The sequence below is a fragment of the Cetorhinus maximus genome, chromosome 1 (genome assembly GCF_964194155.1).
Source record: "Cetorhinus maximus chromosome 1, sCetMax3.hap1.1, whole genome shotgun sequence".
NCBI lineage: Eukaryota > Metazoa > Chordata > Chondrichthyes > Lamniformes > Cetorhinidae > Cetorhinus > Cetorhinus maximus.
This window is the reverse complement of record NC_135879.1, coordinates 60340550-60359445: the sequence shown is the minus strand read 5'-3', so window position 1 is coordinate 60359445 and position 18896 is coordinate 60340550.

Below are 18896 nucleotides of genomic sequence, written 5' to 3'. Positions count from 1 at the left end.
TCGTGTCACCTGGAGACGGAGCTTCCAGACTCTTCGTTTCCAAGGTGTTCGTGTCATGCGTTCCGTTGGCTTCTGTATGGTGGGTGCAGTACACGGACCACCGTCTGGTGTGGGAGGAGCTCGCTCTGTTCTGTTCTCGGGCGGGGTCCGCGAACTGGCACTTTAACAACCTGCTGCTGGAGGACAAGCGGTTCCTGGACTCATTCCGTCGTTTCTGGGCCGGCTGGAGAAGGAAGCGGGGAGGCTCCCCCTCCTTGAGGCTATGGTGGGATGTGGGCAAGACTCGCGTTTTCTGTCAAGAGTACGAGAGGGTGTCAACAAAGAGGCAGAAATCCAGGGTCGAGGATTTGGAGAAGGAGGTGCTCGACCTGGAGGCAGTTCTCCGTCAGCCCGATGCGGACCCGGCCCTGCGGCTGGTATACGATGAGAAGAAGGGCGCGCTGCGGGACCTGCAACTCGTCTGGTCTCGTGGTGTGTTCGTGAGGTCACGGATCCGGTTCCTCCGGGACTCCCCCTTCTTTTACTCACTGGAAAAAAGGCACCGGGTCCGTCAGCAGCTCCTTACGCTGCTGGCCAATGGCGGATCCCTTGTCTCAGATCCAGAGGGCATCAGGGCCATTGTCAAATGCTATTACACTGCCCTGTTCTTTCCGGATCCATCCAGAGAGGATGCTCGCAGAGTGTTGTGAGAGGACCTGCCACAGGTCGGTCCGGAGGGCGCCGGAAAGCTTGACTCCCCTATAAGTCTGGGGGAGCTGACCGGCGCCCTCGACATCCTCTCCAGGGGTAAGTCCCCGAGGCTGGATGGGCTGCCCATGGAGTTCTTCAGGGCAAACTGGGACATCCTGGGGAATGACTACGCGGGGGTCCTGAGGGACGGTATCACTACCAGGGTGATGCCCTCTCGTGGCGCAGGGCCATCATTGCCCTGCTGTCTAATAGGGGGGATCTCCGCCAACTTAAGAACTGGCACCCGGTCTCCCTCCTCAGCATGGATTACAAGATCTTTGCCAGGGCAATGTCTTCTCACCTTGGCACCGTGCTGGGCTACATGATCCACCCTGACCTGTCCTACATGGTCCCGGGCTATACCATTTTCAACAACGTTCACCTGGTCCGACATATCATCCATCTGTCCCAGAGAACTATCTGTCGAGAGCCTTCCTGTCTCTTGACCAGGAGAAGGCGTTCCACAGGGTGGATCACAAATAATTATTCAGGACTCTGCGATCATTTGGGTTCGGGATGCATTTCATTCTGTACGCTGCCGCAGAGTGTCTAGTGAAGGTTAACGGGTCCCTGACAGTGCCCCTTCGCTTTGGGAGAGGGGTGCGTCAGGGTTGCCCCCTGTCTGGCCAATTGTATTCTATCTGTGTGGAGCCTTTCCTGCGCCTCTTGCGGAGGAGGTTGTCGGGATTGGTTCTGCGTGGGCCGGGCATTGGGGTGGTCTTCTCAGCTTACTCCGATGATGTGCTCCTCATGTTCACTGACCCAGCTGACCTGCGGAGAATGTGCGAGTGCCAGAAGGTCTACTCTGCCGCGTCCTCTGCCAGGATCAACTGGGGCAAGTATTCTGGACTCCTGGTTGGTCAGTGGCAGATGGATCCCGTACCCGAGGAGCTCAAACCTTTCACCTGGAGCAGGACCAGCTTCCTCTCTCTGGGGGGTCACCTCTGCCCTGCTGAGAAATCCTGGCCAGCGAACTGGCAGGAGCTGGAGGCCAAAGTCACCACTCGCCTGCGGCCCTGGACAGGACTGCTCCGAGTGCTGTCTTACCAGGGCCGAGTGCTGGTTATAAACCAGCTGATTGCTGCCATGTTGTGGTGCTGACTGGTCACTTTGACTCCTCCCCCAGATTTTGTCACAAAAATCCAGAGAATGCTCATCGATTTCTCCTGGAACAAAAGGTTGCACTGGGTGGCTGCTGAGGTTCTGAGTCTCCCGCTTAGGGAAGGAGGTCAGGTGCTGGTGTGTGTACGCACCCAGGTGGCGACTTTCTGCCTTCAGGCCCTGCAGTGATACCTTTTCAGCGAGCCCCCTCCAAGATGGTGTGCCCTGGCGACGTATTTCTTCCACCAGGTGAACAGCCTGAATTATGACATGCAGCTCCTGTTTATAGACCTGAGGGGCCTTCCTGGCTCCTCGCAAGCATTGCTCGTCTTTTACCAGGACCTGATCAAAGCCTCGTGACGCAACTCTCTGCCGTCAGGAGTAGCGGCTATCATCAGAGAGCCACTGCTCAGGAATCCGCACCTCTGGCCTTTTCAGTGGTTGGTGGAGAGGCGGGCTGTGGCTGCCGGTGTGACCAGGATCGGGGACATGCTGGGTGGCGGAGGAGTAGGCTGGATGACTCCACAGGAGTTGGCGCAACGTGCATTGGTGGGCATCCGACTCATGGCTGCTGAGGTAACAAGAAGATGGGACTTAGATGGGCCGGACACTCACAGAGTCAACTGGGTGGATGGCCCCGGTGGGGTACAGCTGCCGATCCTCCTCCTTTTAGCTGCCTGAAGTCCCTGGCTGACTCCTTAAGGAGCAGGGATAGCTGGAGTGAGATCGAGCTGTCCTGCACCCCTCTGACGTACACACTGTTGGAGGCCAACTATGGCATCAGCGATGGAGTTCAGCCCACACAGCAGTGTAGGACCAATGTCCTGGACCAAGCTTTCCATAGCGGCCGCCATCCTACCAGTGTTGACCTCAGTGCATTGCAATGCAGGCACTATCACTTCAGCCTGAAGGTGGACGGACTCCTCCATCGTGCCTTGCAATCTGAGGAGTGCAGCGGACATTCCTTCCTGATGTTCCCAAGCTTGCCTTTGCAGCTCCAGCAACTGTGACATGACCGAGTCCAGAGGCTCGTCATCTGATTCAGACTCAGCAGGTTTCTGGCCTCCAGCAGTCCTCCAAGTGCCGGGGACCTGGGAAGTCCCTGCTGTGGATCAGACAGTGCAACATGCTCATGAGATTATGATCCCAAGGCTACTCTAAAGCTAGGTCCCACTGAGGTGTGTATCTCTGCACTAATGGAGGGTGTGGGTGAGCGCTGTGATGGGTCTTCAATGAAGGTACCTTCAGATTGAGGTTTCTTCAGGGCTTGATTGGAGGCCCTGGTTCATGGACTCTGTTGACTGTTTCCCAGATGTGCCTGCGAAAGCACAGAGAGGTAATTAGTGCACGGCAGTGGCCTGTGAAACAGGAAACATCACTCACAGCGTGGTTGTCTGATGGATGTTGCACTGCTGGATCCTCACTTGGCTGAGCACTGCCGACCTCACCATCTGCACAGGAACAGTCCAGATCCTTGCCGGCCAGCTGGATGGCTCTGTTTTCAAAGTCTGATGATCTTGATTTCAGGCATTCCTTCACCGATCTTCAACCTCTCCCTCTTGTTGTGTGCCAGCTTGTCCTGCGTGGATAGAGATGGAGAAAATGTAAACAGGATGCCTGCCAGGCCAGTTGATCAGTATGCCTGGCATGTGTGGGTGGTGAGTGGTCCCATGGATGAGATGAGGACAATGAAGGTGAGTGTGAGAGAGTGAATGGTGATGTCCCTTGAACTGGCAGTGAGTGAGGGCCCTGTGGATGTGTGATGGGTTTGTGAGTTAAAAGAAAATGGACGACATATTTAATGTTGGACTCTGGTTTTAATTGCCAGAGTGCAGGTTTCCCAGGTTGTCTGGAACTTGCCAGGTTGAACAAGATGAGAGGATGTATGGATTGATGAAGCTCAGCAATTGACATGTTGGAAAGCCTTTAAATACTGTACAGAGAGATGACAGCTGTTAGCTGTCTTAATGAAAGACTTTTGCTCACAGGACTTTGTGCTTTCACTGGTTAAGAGGTCATTCCTCCTACCTTGGACTTTTTAGACTTTGATCTGCACCCCCCCAGCTGTCAGCCTTCCACTAGTATGGGAACAGGTTATGCAGTGCTACCTTGGGCCTGTGCAGGAGGAACAGCAATGCCAATCCTAGCAACAGCAGGAGAAGGAGCAGCCTTCTCCTCAATCACCTGGTGCTGCACAGGACAGAGAAGATGAGTACAGGGCTCCAATCTTAAGGAGGTGATACCCTCAACACAGGATATATGTGCAGAGGATCAGCTTAGCGCACAGTGAGGAGGTAGTGACATAGTTGTAATGTCATCGGTCTAGTGATCCAGAAGCCCAGGCTAATGCTTTGGGGACAGAGGGACAGCAGTTGGTGGAATTTAAATTCAGTTAATAAATCTGGAATTTAGAAGGCTACTCTCAGTAATAGTGACCATGAAACCATTGTCAATTGTCATAAAAACCTGCCTGTTTCACAAATGTCCTTAAGGGAAGGAAATCTGCCAGCCTAACCGAGTCTGGCTTACATCTGACTCCAGACCTACAGCAATGTGGTTGACTCTTAACTGCCCTCTGAAATGGCCTAGCAAGCCACTCAGAAGTACTGAAACTGGCCGGATCACCTGGTATCAACCTATAGATACCGGAAACAACAATGGCAAACCCAGCTCTGTTGACCCTACAAAGTCCTCCTTACAAACATTTGGGGGCTTATGCAAAAATTGGGAAAACTGTCCAACAGATAAATCATTACTCCTCCATGTTGAACACTACTTGAAAGAAGCACTGAGGGTGGCAAGGGCGCAGAGTATACTCATGGTGATGGACATTGAAGTCCCCCACCTAGAGTGGCTCGGTAGCACAACTTCTGACTGAGCTGGCCAAGTCCTTTAGGACATAGCTGCTAGGCTGGGTCTGCGGCAGGTGGTGAGGGAACCAACAAGAGGGGAAAGCATTATTGACCTTGTCCTCGCCAACCTGCCTGCCACAGATGCATCTGTCCATGACAGTTACAGTAGGAATGACGACCTCACAGTCGTTGTGGAGACGAAGACCCGCCTTTACATTGAGGATACCCTCCATCGCGTGTGGCACTACCACCCTGCTAAATGGGATAGATTTCGAACAGAGCTGGCAACTCAAGACTGGGCATCCATGAGGCACTGTGGCCCATCAGTAGCAGTAGAACTGTACTCAAACACAATCTGTAACCTCATGGCCCGGCATATCCCCCACTCTACCATTACCACGAAGCCAGGGGATCAACCCTGGCTCAATGAAGAGTGCAGTAGGGCATGCCAGGAGCAGCACCAAGCATACCTAAAATTGAGGTGTCAACCTGGTGAAGCTATAACACAGGACTACTTGCCTGCCAAGCAGCATAAGCAGCAAGTGATAGATAGGAGCTAAGCAATCCCATAAAACTCACTTGAGGAGGAGGCTCCACAAATATCCCCATCTTCAATGATGGGGGCATTTGCAACAATCTTCAGCCAGAAGTGCTGAGTGGATGATCCATCTCAGTCTCCTCCAGAGGTCCCCAGCATCACAGGTGCCAGTCTTCAGCCAATTCAATTCACTCCACATGATATTAAAAAAAGACTGAAAGCACTGGATACTGCAAAGGCTATGGGCCCTGACAATATTCCGGCAATAGTACTGAAGACTTGTGCTCCAGAACTTGCCGCGCCCCTAGCCAAACTGTTCCAGTACAGCTACAACACTGGCATCTACACAGCAACGTGGAAAACTGTCCAGATATGCCCTGCCCACAAAAAGCAAGACAAATCCAACAGGCCAATTACTGCCCCATCAGTCTCCTCTTGATCATCAGCAAAGTGATGGAGAGTTTCATCGACAGTGCTATCAAGCAGCACTTACTCAGCAATAACCTGCTCACTGATGCTCAGATTGAGTTCGACCAGGATCACTCAGCCCCTGACCTCATTACAGCCTTGGTTCAAACATGGACAAAAGAGCTGAACTCCCGAGGTGAGGTGAGAGTGACTGCCCTTGACAACAAGGCAGCATTTGATCGAGTGTGGCATCAAGGAGCCCTAGCAAAACTGGAGTAAACGGGAATCTGGGGGAAAACTCTCCGCTGGTTGGAGTTATACCTAGCACAAAGGGAGATGGCTGTGATTGTTGGAGGTCAGTCATCTCAGCTCCAGGACATCACTGCAGGAGTTCCTCAGGGTAGTGTCCTACGCCCAACCATCTTCAGCTGCTTCATCAATGACCTTCCTTCCATCATAAGGTCAGAAGTGGGGACGTTCACTGATGACTGCACAATGTTCAGCACCATTCACGAATCCTCAGATACTGAAGCAGTCAGTGCCCATATGCAGCAAGACCTGGACAACATTAAAGCTTGGGCTGACAAGTGACAGGTTACTTTTGTGCTGCACAAGTGCCAGGCAATGACCATCTCCAACAAGTGAGAATCTAATCATTTCCCCTTGACATTCAATGGTATGACCAGAGCTGAATCTCCCACAATCAACATTCTAACCAGCTATTTAAATACTGTGACTACAAGAGCAGGTCAGAGTCTGGGAATTGTGTGGCAAGTAACTCAGCTCCTGCCTCCCCATAGTCTGTCCACCATCTACAAGGCACAAGTCAGGAGTGTGGTTGAATACTTTCCACTTGCCTGGATGAAAGCAGCTCCAACAACACTCAAGAGGCTTGACACCACCCAGAATAAAGCAGCCTGCTTAATTGGCACCACATCCACCACCTTCAACATCCACTCCCACCACTACCAACACACAGTGGCAGCACTCTGTACCATCTACAAGATGCACTGCAGGAATTCACCAAGGCTTCTTCAACAGCACCTTCCAAACCCACAAACACTTTGTTCCCAAGTGCAATTCCCAGGTGACCGATACCATATTTGCCAGGACCACCTCTTGCATCTGATTTCTTATTGATGAGGCCAGTTAGAACGTGAGGACCCTCAGATTTGCTGCTCTGGCTGGATTCCCACAGCTACGGAGAATCAGATTGCACACGTGGTAATCAAGTGTCCACGGATCACCCAGCAGTATTCATCAACTGCAAGGGATTCAATTCCATCAGTATTCAGCTCCTATATAATCACCAAAAGATTATCAAGCATGCCTGTACAAACTAACCAGGAAGCTGCCATGATGCCTTCATACTGCATCAGTCAAGTGCAGAGCCAGCAGGTGGTCCCTTGAAGACAAGGGTTACTCTCTAAGGAGAAAGCTGTTGACACTTGTGAGAATCGCTACCACTGACAATACTGGTAAGGTACAACTGAAGCCACATTTGGAGGCTGAAGAAGTGATTCAGGTGCATGGACAGACCTTGGAGCACCTTTAATACACCAACAAGGGTGTCCAGAATGACAGTGGTCTGATGTGTCATATACAGTATAGCACAGCAAAGGGGGCTGGAGCTGCCAGAGGAGGAAGATGAGGAGCATTCTGCATCTGCAGAGGACGAAATGGAAGAGGAGGAACAACAGGAGGAGGAGGAGGAACCAGCTGTGGCCATGGTATCTTCAGCCATTCATTTAGCTGCTGAGTGCATGGAACAGTATCATTCTGGCATTCTTCAGCTGAGCTGAGGTAGTGCAACCCATCCTGCACATCAATTCTGAATCTACTATGCTCAGCTCCAACCCCCAGCACAAAGAGGTCCGACAGTTAACAATCCATTCCTCTCACTGGCACCCATTACTCATCCTCTACTCCTGTCAAACAGTTTTTCTCAAGGTTGAAAGTCACTTGGCAGGTGACAGGCAACAATCGGGCTGATTGGACAATGGAGCTTTGAAATGAAGTTTACAGTGCATGAATATTAACAAGCAAAACAAAAATAGCTAGAAAAACTCAGCAGGTTTGACAGCATCTGCGGAGAGGAATACAGTTAACGTTTCGAGTCCATATGATTCTTCATTAGAACTAAGAAATATAGAAATGAGGTGAAATATAAGTGGGTTGAGGTGGGGTGGGACAGGTAGAGCTGGATAGAGGGCCAGTGATAGGAGGAGGCAAAGAAGAGTTTGCTAAAGATGTCATAGACAAAAGAACAAAGGGGTGTTGATGGTGGTGATATTAGCTAAGGAATGTGCTAATGGTGACATTAAGGGTAGAAAGCAGGACGAGCAAGTGACAGATTTGATCAACACAAACTGGAGGAACAGTACCTCATCTTCCGATTAGGTACTTTACAGCCTTCCGGACTTAATATTGAGTTCAACAACTTCAGATCATGAACTCTCTCCTCCATCCCCACCCCCTTTCCGATCCCCCTCTTTCCAATAAGTTATAATTTTTTTAATATATTTTTCTTGTCCCAGCTATTTCCATTATTTTTAAATTTATTTCCATCCATTGTTTTATCTCTACGTTTTAGCCTATTCCGATCCCTTCCTCCCCCCACCCCCACTAGGGCCATCTGTCACTTGCTCATCCTGCTTTCTACCCTTAATGTCACCATTTAGCACATTCCTTAGATAATATCACCACCATCAACACCCCTTTGTCCTTTTGTTTATGACATCTTTGGCAATCTCTTCTTTGCCTCCACCTATCACTGGCCCTCTACCCAGCTCTACCTGTCCCACCCCCTCAAACAGCTTATATTCCACCTCATTTCTCTATTTCCTTAGTTCTGATGAAGAGTCATACGGACTCAAAACGTTAACTGTGTTCCTCTCTGCAGATGCTGTCAAACCTGCTGAGTTTTTCCAACTACTTTTGTTTTTGTTTTAGATTTCCAGCACCCGCAGTATTTTGCTTTTATCTTAACAATCAAAATATCAATTTAAAAATCTCTAAATATCTAAGTGATTTCCCTTGCGTAACTACAAAGTCTCTCTCTTCCTTTCCTATTCATCCTATGTGATGCTACCCTGTGGCTTCTGCAGAGTTAAAGGCAGGCTGCTTGTTCCACTGTTCTGATGGTTCACATGTTCGTGACTGACCTTCTGTGGGTGTTGGGGCCTGTGGGAGCCCTGCCAAAGACTAACCCACTTACACCTGTGCAGGGACAGTCTAAACCAGTAGGACAGGAGGACATTGTTATGTACTTATGATAAAGAAGCACTCATCACCCATAAGGGATTGGGTAAATACATTGTGGGTTCATTTATTAATTCTAGGTACATACGAACAGATCTATGTGGACAAAAAGCATGAAGACATCAGAGCTGCAGAGCGCTTTGTGTGTTCTGCTCTAAGCAAAAGTGAAACTAAAACTCGATTGCATGACACACTTCCTTTCTAGTGATGTCATGCTGCAATCCCTTAAAGGCATATTACAACAGGAATGTAATGTTCTGACCGAGGAAGGGAGACAAGGGGGAGGAGTGAAAGCGCTGAGAGCACAGTGCCCATTTCCATAATCTCTTTCTTCATGCTCTCTCTCATGACTCACCCGCACTTCCCTTCTAACCGAGTGCTAAAGTGTGCAGATCATTGGTCAGGGCCAGTATGCACATGATATCACAAACGTCTGAGACATCATGGCACACGTGGTGGATACATATGCCTGCAATCTCTCTCCAATCATGTGCAGTGCCCCTGGAAATGCTGACAAAACCTCACATATTTTCTCTTCCTCCTCCAGAATATTCCTCTTCATTGATGATCCCTGAGGTCCAGCTGAGCAGAGCTTGGAGTGTCCTGCGCCATCCAACAGGGACTCTCCACTGCTGCCTCTCCAACACCTGCTGCTGCTCACTTGTAATGTATGGCTCATCACATGACAATGCTACCTGTTCATATCCTGGAGTCCCCACTGAATGTGTGCATCTGAGCTGCTGGAGCATGTGCATGAGTCACATGATGATGCTTCCACAGAGTACGTGACGTCCTTAGAGGATTCCTTGGCTTCCTGCCAGCTCCCAAGGGGAGGATTTTTAGGTCGGCGGGCTGGTGCGATCGGCAGGCCCAAGATCAGCCGGGGAACAGACCACCATCTGCAATCGGCCCCCGACTGCGATTTCATGCTGGTTAGCCTTCAATCAGCCAGCCAGCATGAAGCACGCACTGAAATATTCAGTGCTGCCGGGGTGAGGGTGAACGCTGATGTAAGCATGGGGCACGGGCGAGCACTGAATGAAAGCTCAGTGAAGGCAGAGAGCTGCCTCAGGGAGCTAAAGACTTTAAAACCAATAAATAAAGTTTGTAAAATCAGGAAAAAAATGTCCATGCATCACAATCCTCTGAACATATCCATGATAAAAATGCTGTCTATAGACTTTTATTTTTTTTAATTTAATAACAGGAACCTCATCCCGCCCTTAGATGAGGTTTGATGAAAAATGCAAAGTCGGTCTGGCCGATTCGCCCGTCCGCCAACTGTATGGCTGGACGGACCACGAAAAATCAAAGACAATTACAACTTTAATGACCTTAGTAGGCCTCTTAATTGTTGGCGAGCGCGCTTCCGACTTTTGTGTGCGCCCGCTGACAATATCACGTGAGTGCGGAATGACATCGGGACACTCGCCTGACGTCATCCTGCGCGATTTCATGTCTGATCAGGTCAGGCACGCGCCCGCACACCAACCTAAAAATTCTGCCCCAAGTGATGCTTGAAGGACCTTTTGGAGATCAAAGATATGAATTAGAGTTGATAAGGTCAAAATTTTAAGTCAACATTGTGTAGGTTATATTTCTGTGGCTGCTGACATCAACCCATCACCAATGAGTGTTGTGTGCCAGTAGGTTGTCTGATAACTAATTCTGTCACCAGGTAGTTGATAGACTCCTATTTCTCCTTCACTAATGGCCATGCAGTCTGAAACTTTGCTTATCTCCAATGCTTTGTCCTCCGCAGTGTCAGACCGAGGGTCTGCCCCTCAGCCCTCTCCCCCACCCTGGCGTTCTGTGCTCTCCTCTGCAAAGTGAGAAAAAAATGTTCTATGAGTGTGAGAAATGCAATGTATGGAGGGGATGAAATGACAATATTTGTGGAGGGTGACTGTGAGGGCTGGTTATGAGATGGCAATAAGATAAGAACGTGTATCAGTGCATTGTTATTCCAATGGGGATATGAGAAGCTGCCTCTCTCTCTCGAGAGGGATGGGTGGACCTGCAAATTGTGTTGGTTTGTGTTGCAGGAGTGCCCCAAAGGAGAATGCTGGAGAATTCACCTTTCCTGCCATGATGAGATAATTGAAACTCTTGAATCCGTGAATGAGGGACCACGTTCCTGCTGTTCACCTCCTCAACCATTTCCAGCCATATTTGCTTGCTTTCTGAGGATGGTTTTTCCTCCTGTCCTTTGGGAACAAAATTTCCCTGTGGCCTCTTTTTAACCTGCAGCGTGATCTCCAGAGAACCAAGGGTGAAGTGGGTGAGCAGTGTGGGGGGAGAGGCAGGTGTCACGGGGGTAGTCTTTCCTCCTTAAGACTCCATTAATCCAGAGTTTCTCTCAGTTGCCAGTTATAAAATGCTTTCATTCTGTCCTTTATTGGGGTCCCTTTAAATACTGAGGCTTTAACAAGCAGGTGCAGGACTTGGTCACGCCCACCCGCTCTGATTGGCCAGAAAACTTGGAAGCAGGATGCTAATGCTGTTCAAGAGCCAGGGAAAAACTTGCTCCATCATCTTCCAGTTCCCGAACCACTGCCAGCCTTCCCGTTTGTGAGCAGGTTCAGATATTAAAATGCGGTGCCTGGTCTTTATGCATAAACAAATAACAAAATGCCTAGAATGAGCATTACAACCATATTGCTTTCTACGGCTTTCTGTCAAGAAAATCCTGAGATTTTTACTACTTTAACGTCTTCAAGATCCCCTATCTACACCCGGACACATGCATCATCCACCAAACAGAAATTTGAGATGGAAAAGATGGAAAATATCTAAAACAACATTAAACCTGGTGTAAAAACAAAAATAGCTGGAAAAACTCAGCGGGTCTGACAGCATCTGCGGAGAGAAATACAGTTAACGTTTCGAGTCCGTATGACTCTTCATCAGAACTAAAGAAATATAGAAATGTGGTGAAATATAATTAAACCTGGAGTGGCGAGTGCATAGAAGATATCAGGTCAGTCTTTTCTGGAAACTTGTGCCATAGTAATGGCCCATCTACAGTGCATGCCATTACTATTTCTACTTAGTTCAGGTGCGATGACTCTGAGCATTACTTATGCAAAATTTCCTGGGACCCTCTGCTCTTTTTCATCATGAACCTTGCCGAAACAGTGACAATTCCATGATTATAGCTCTGCCCCAGCTATAAATTCAACAGCAATGTCCAATATGTTGGTTTAATACTACTTGGGTCACCACTGCCATTCACGCCAGAATGTCGCTATTTAATGGCAGTGCGATTTATTGCACCAAGATCAATTTCCATTAAGCAAAGGTGTTCTTTTTACAAAGTTTTTGTTTCAGTAATGCAGAAATAATTATCTCTCGCTCATACTAGCTGGCTGGATAGTTTAACGTTAAATGGAATTACATTTTGAAAGCCATTTAATGTTTGTATCAATTCATTGATTCCTTGTCCCTTAACAGTGTAAATTGCCAATTTTAATGTAGTGTATTGATCCAAATATTTTCTTCTTTCAGAATTCGCATTGATAAATACATTCAATTCCGCATCAATGGGACAGTGCATCAGTAAATATTTTGTTGAGGAATAGATGTGAAATTGATTTATTTAAAGAGTTATGACAACCATTGAGACAGAGCAGCTGTGGCTGCACTGAATTTAAAAACAGAGATATCTAAGAAATTAATTAGTAAATAATTATAGCCTACAGATCTTGTATTCAGTTTTTTAAATATATTTTCCCTGCAAGACACAGGGGACACTTTGAAATGAATTTTTTCACTAACATCTGAAAGCAATTTAGAAGACTTCAATTAGCTCAGGTACCTTCAGCCACACACACTGCCCATATTATACTGAGGAATGAGTTTAGAAAACAAAATAAATAATCTAACAGATTTGCAATGAATTCTTCAAATGGGACTTGTTATAAACCAGAATAGAAAGTGGATGAATCGTGTGATGCTGTTCCGGTGATCAAAATCAGAATTAATAGCAAACATTGTCATTCGCCACTGACTGCATTGCATCCTAATTGTCACTAACCTTACTGGAGTGTATTCTAATTAGCTTTCCAGGAAGTTTTTGGCATAAATTGCTATTAGAGGATCATGGCACAGAATGATATAACAAAGAATCCAGGGACAAATGTCCAATTCCACAAATTGTGTGCGATCTTTTGCAACATGGTTTTATATATTGGATAATCAATAAGCTGAATCATAGAATTAATACCTGGGGAATTTGCAAAAGAAAATTGTTGAACACCAGAAAACATCTTAAAAATGGGTCACAAAACTGAATTAAATGTCCATAATAAGCCAATCACCAGTAATGTTAAAACTTCATACGAACTAAGACAGGAGGTATTGGAGTGAGGGTTTAAACAAAGATTTAGCCACGAAGGATCATAAGAAGCTTTTTGGAACCAATGTTGCCAATGGTCAGTTGCAGCAGGACACCAAGCCTGGTATTTACAGAGACAAAGCTCTTAGGCATCATTGTCAGTCTCAAAGTAATTAGTACAGAAAAAGAAAATAAGTATTTGGGGTAGAAAAATGGATTATGGGGAGAAATTTGTTAGCACCTGACTATGGAGGAGAAATAGGTGGCACTTTAACTTCAATATGCGTTCAAAGAAATTGGCCCACAGGTCACACAAAATTAACTTTCACAACTCATTATCAAGAAACTTTCAAGTTGTTGATGCCAATCAGCAGTCAAGTCCTGGGGGAAATAATGATGTTGGGTGAGGGAAGGAGGCAACAGTGGCACACAGTAAGTGAGAAAAAGTTTACTTATCTTGTTTTCAGCAGCGTCCGGCAGTCCCTTCAACAATGGCTGGTTGGTCCACTTAGAGCTGGAAAAGCTAGTCAGAGCTTGCGCAGCACAGGCTTTGCACAGTTTCTTACCAATTGAGAAATGGGGTACTTAAACAGGCGTTAAACCCCAAAGTAACATATGTGAGGAGCCTAATTCCTTTTAAGTGGCCGCCAAGTATATGTGAATATCGGCGAAACCAATTGAATGCTTTTCTGGTGGGAACACAAGCCAAAAAATTGGATCTTTTTGTCCTGATTTTGTGCCCAAGAAATGGGAGAAATGAGGTCCAATCTCATTCCCATTATGTCTATAGCAGATAAAAATCAGAGGAAGCTGGATAAACAATGATATAGAAAATACAACCAGGGCAGTGCTTGTATAATGGTACCCCGCCCTCTCCGCCACCCCATATAAAGAATTGGGCGGTCAGGGGGGTTAATGCAGAGCTTTCCAGAGCTATAGGATCATTAAATCCAATAACAGAGCATATTCTGAGGGTCAACTGAGAACACTGGGATGAGTGTAATGTGAACTCTCTGTAGGCAATGATTCAAAAAGAGAGAATCTGCACAAATAAAGCCTGAGGTAGACAGAGGGAATACATAATTCTCTCCAACTGAACATCTATAGCAATCACTCATTCCACACTGAATGAGGTGGCATATCCTGCAGTCTCTAGGGAACTGGAAGGCAACATTGTCCCAAGAGCAACAGAAAGTTGATTGTGTTGTTATTCCAAAGTCCAATGAGATTTCCAGCAGGTTGAGTCCACTAGATGTACCTGTATAAATATCATTATCTTGACCTGCAGCAAAAATAACCTTTTCTCATTGAAGAAGGTCAGGTAGAAAGTAAAGTTGAAGGCATAGGAGAGAAGATGAGGTAATTTGGGTTATAAAAGGCTCAAGGTTCTAGGAGGAAAAAAAGTTTGAGGAATGTAAGAGGTTGCACTCGAGTAGGAGGCAGGGTAATAAATTTGGATTACCCTGTCACTTTTTTATGAGCAGGAATGCGTAATTAGAGTTGCATTTTACTAACTGATTTAAAATGTAGGTATTGTGTTATAATTAAAAATATTATTCAAATTGTTAGGACACCTTTAAATCTAGTATATCATGGTAGTGTAATCATTGCTGGCACTTTTTAAGTATGTCACAATAATTAATTTGCCTAAAATGAATCTGACATTGTATCATAGCAAAGGCTATAGCAGCTGTATGATTGGCAGCACATTCACATTTAGTCATAAAATTATGGGACAATTTAGATGTATTGCTGCTGCACAGGATTAGAGATATTAATGCCTATTTCAAAAATAACTTACTCAGCACACATTACACACCCTGAAAAAGTTGCAGAAATCCTAGTCCAATGTATAATGTAATAAATTGCCTTTATTATTGATTTAATTTATGATTGATTCAATGGCAGGATTGCATCAGGGCTGGATTAAATGTTGCAGGGAAATGCAAAACTGAAATAATTGCTGCACAAGTGTTGGATCAGTCCCAGAAGTAACATACCACATTGAATATGCAACAGTTTTAACAGACATACACCAGGTGTATCCTTACTATCTCTTTACTTAAAACCTTAGAAAAATAGAACTTCATAACTTCTATGAATACAGGTGAATTGAAGTGTAGATACTCTGTTGGAATTTGTTAGTCATTTCTTCCTGCTTTTTGTTGATTCCTGAACTTTAAAATACATATTTTATTCTGTTTTGCCTCCTGCTCCCTCATTAACATGGATTGCTTGAACTTCTCTTTCTTATCTTTGCCTGTTTAAGTTCCCCCTCTCTGCTCTGCCACCACCCCCACTGCCCACCGCCACAACCCCCGCCCCGTGCCACTACTGAAGAATCCTGCTTCGGACACCATGAAGTATGCTTCCAGTCTGGAGTATGTTACCAGCAAGTCTTTATTAACAACTCAGAACGATGTACATATTTACAGTAGAAGGTACAGGTATGGAGCTGACCTCATTTTAGGTCTGAACATAATTGCGTCCATCTCCAGACTGACCCTGGCTCTGGGTCAGGTGTCTTCTTACATCACAGAGTGGGTGGTATTATACTCAGTCCCACATTAACCCTTTATGTACAAAACCCTTCTACTACACCTCCCACAAGTCTTTATCTCATAGATATAGAGTTACCTTAGTTTACTTCCAAGTCCATTGCTTTGAGTCTTATGCATTAACCTTAACTGTACAACCTTGATGCTATTCTAACATTATTGCTGTTATAGTATTAATAGTAATAACATTAACAATGTACTCGCTACCCCATTCCCCCCACCCCCCCCTTCAAGTTAGAGGTTCAGGCAGTCTGGAGACTTTAAGACCCTTCCACATCTCATTCACCATTCTGTCGGGTGAGTGGTAGACTCTGGTGTTGTTTGTTCTTGTTGTTGGCTTGAAGATTGGACTGGTGTTTGGGTACCTTCATCAATAGTCCTCCATCATGCAATGGAGCGAGCCTGTGTAGGGAGAGGGCAAGAACTCCTCCTGCTGTGTCTGACTGTGCCTTCTGGTGTACCAAGCTGGTAGGAGCAGGGTTGATCCTCATTCTGGCAGAAGGCTGTCCCTTGTCTCCCAAGGATCCAGACCTTGTCACCCTGCTGCAGCTGCGGCAAATATCTGGCGTGGTGCCGTCTGCTGTAGGCAGAAGTTTGCTTCTGTCTGCAGGGCTGCTCTTTGGTTTGTACAGCCTGGTAGTCTTTGGCTACCAACCCTGGTAGGAGTTTCTTTGGCAGGGTCAGGAGTTGTGTGCTAAGTTTCCTGCCCATCAGGAGCTCAGATGGTGCTATGATATCAATTTATTGTGGTAGTGGACTCCAGTATTGGATGCTTTATGGTACTCTGTACTCAGAATGGTTTCACCTGACCTGGGAGTTGAAGGTCAGATAGACCATGTTGGAACCTGTCTTGATAGAATTCAGTTACTGCAGATATGTGTTTGTGTTAGGAAAATGTGTTATCAACAAAGTTAGCTCAGCTACAATGTCGACGGTCTGTGTGCATCATTGAAACAAAAAACAAGACATGGTGTCAGAAATAAACTAAACACAACAATGGAGGTTCTGAAACCACCGACAGAGCTCAATTTGGAGGGGATTCTTGCCAAAAACTGGAGGAGGTTCCAGCAGCGATTTGAGTTCTGCCTCACAGCAATGGGCAGTGATAAAAAAGACCATCAGGCACAGTCTTCCATCTTTCTTCATGTAACAGGGGAAGCAGCCCTAGAAGTCTATAACACATTCATATTTGAAAGTGATGAGAAACAAAATTACTTGAAAGAAATAATGGAAAAATTCAAAGCCTACTACAGCCCTAAGAAAAACATCATGCATGAAAGATACTGATTTTTTACTCGCACGCAAGGCAGTGACAGCATCAGTCAGTACGTAACTGAGCTGAGAAAATGAGCTAAATCATGTGAATTTGGAGAGCTTGAAGAATCAGTCATCCAAGATAGAACAATTTGCAGAATCACAAATGACTCTCTGAGAGAACGGCTTTTGAGAGAAGTCGATCTCACACTGGAGAAGGCAATAAATATCTGCAGAGTGGCAGAGACAATGAACTGCTAGATTAAACAGATGACAGAAGATGACAAACTGCATATGGTCAGGCAGTTAGATGCAGTTAAACAGAAACAGCCACGAGAAAGAACAAATAGACAGCCTGAAGGTAAAAAGAGAAAACTGCTGTTAAAACATTTAAATACAGCCGATGCGGAACAGGACACTTACCACATAGTTATCCAGCCTATGTAAAGCAGCATAAGAACTGTGATAAATTAAATCACTTTGCTAAGGTGTGTAAATCGAAGAAAGTGCACACGATTGACACAGACATTGAAACTGAATTTTTTGTTGGTGCAGTAACAACAAATTCCAAAGAAGACGAATGGAAGGTTGATCTAAAAATTGCTAACATGATGGTGAGTTTTAAGCTTGACACAAGTGCACAAGCAAATGTCATTTCCATCAGCCTATATCGTACAATAAGCAAAAAAAAGCTAACTGAAACAAAAGTGAAACTGTCTACTTATATAGGTGAAAGAAATGCAGAAGAAGGCAAATCCATACTTAAAGTGAAGTACAAAAAACAGCCTCGAGCACTTCCATTCATAGTGGTGAAAACTGATGTAAGACCCATTCTTGGAATCAAAGCTTGTGAAAATCTGAAGCTAATCAAGAGAATAACGACTGTCACCACTGATGACATCCTGACCGAGTATAAAGATGTGTCCCAGGGACTGGTTGCCTAAAAGGAGAGCACACCATCAAGACTGACAAAACTGTGACACCCAAAATACACCCGCCCAGGAAAATACCAGTAATGCTGAGATCGACTGAAAGCAGAGTTGGACAGAATGGAGAAACTTGACATCATAAAGAAAATTGAAGAACTGACAAAGTGGGTTAATCCAAAATTGTAATTGTAGAAAAATCAGATGGGAATCTGTGAGTCTGTCTGATCCCAGAGACCTAAACCAGGCAGTACAAAGAGAGCATTACCAGCTGCCCACAGTAGAAAAGATCACATGTAAGCTAGCTGATGCTAAATACTATTTAGTCTTGGATGCGAGTTCAGGTTTCTGGCAGGTCAAGCTGGATGAACCCTTTTGGTATTAATTCAGCTCCGGAGGTGTTCCACAGAAGCAGCTGTTGAAGGGTTAGAGGGCATGGAAACCTATATCGATGATGTGCTGGTCTGGGAAGCCTCACGAGAAGAACACAACCACAGACCAAGGCAGGTGTTGGCCAGAGCTAGAGATAGGAGCCTCAAGTTGAAGAAGGAAAAGTGCAAAATAGGTCTTCATGAAATCAGGTACTTGGGACATGTGCTAATAAGTGAGGGACTGAAGCCGGACCCGAGTAAAATCGAAGCAGTCATGAACATGCCACCCCTCCCAGAATGTAAGAAAGACTTGGAGAGGTTTTTGGGAATGGTAACTATCTTGGGAAATTCATTCCGAGCATGTGAGGCCTGACAGCCCCTCTTGGAGAACTTCCACAAAATGATGTGGAATGGCACTGGGAACAAAGTCACCAGGAAGCTTTGATCAGTCTGAAGAGAACACTGACCCAGACGCCAGTGTTAGAGTATTACGATGTCAGTCAGCCAGTCAAGATCTCAGTGGATGCTTCAAAGACTGGCCTGGGAGCTGTCCTCTTGTGAA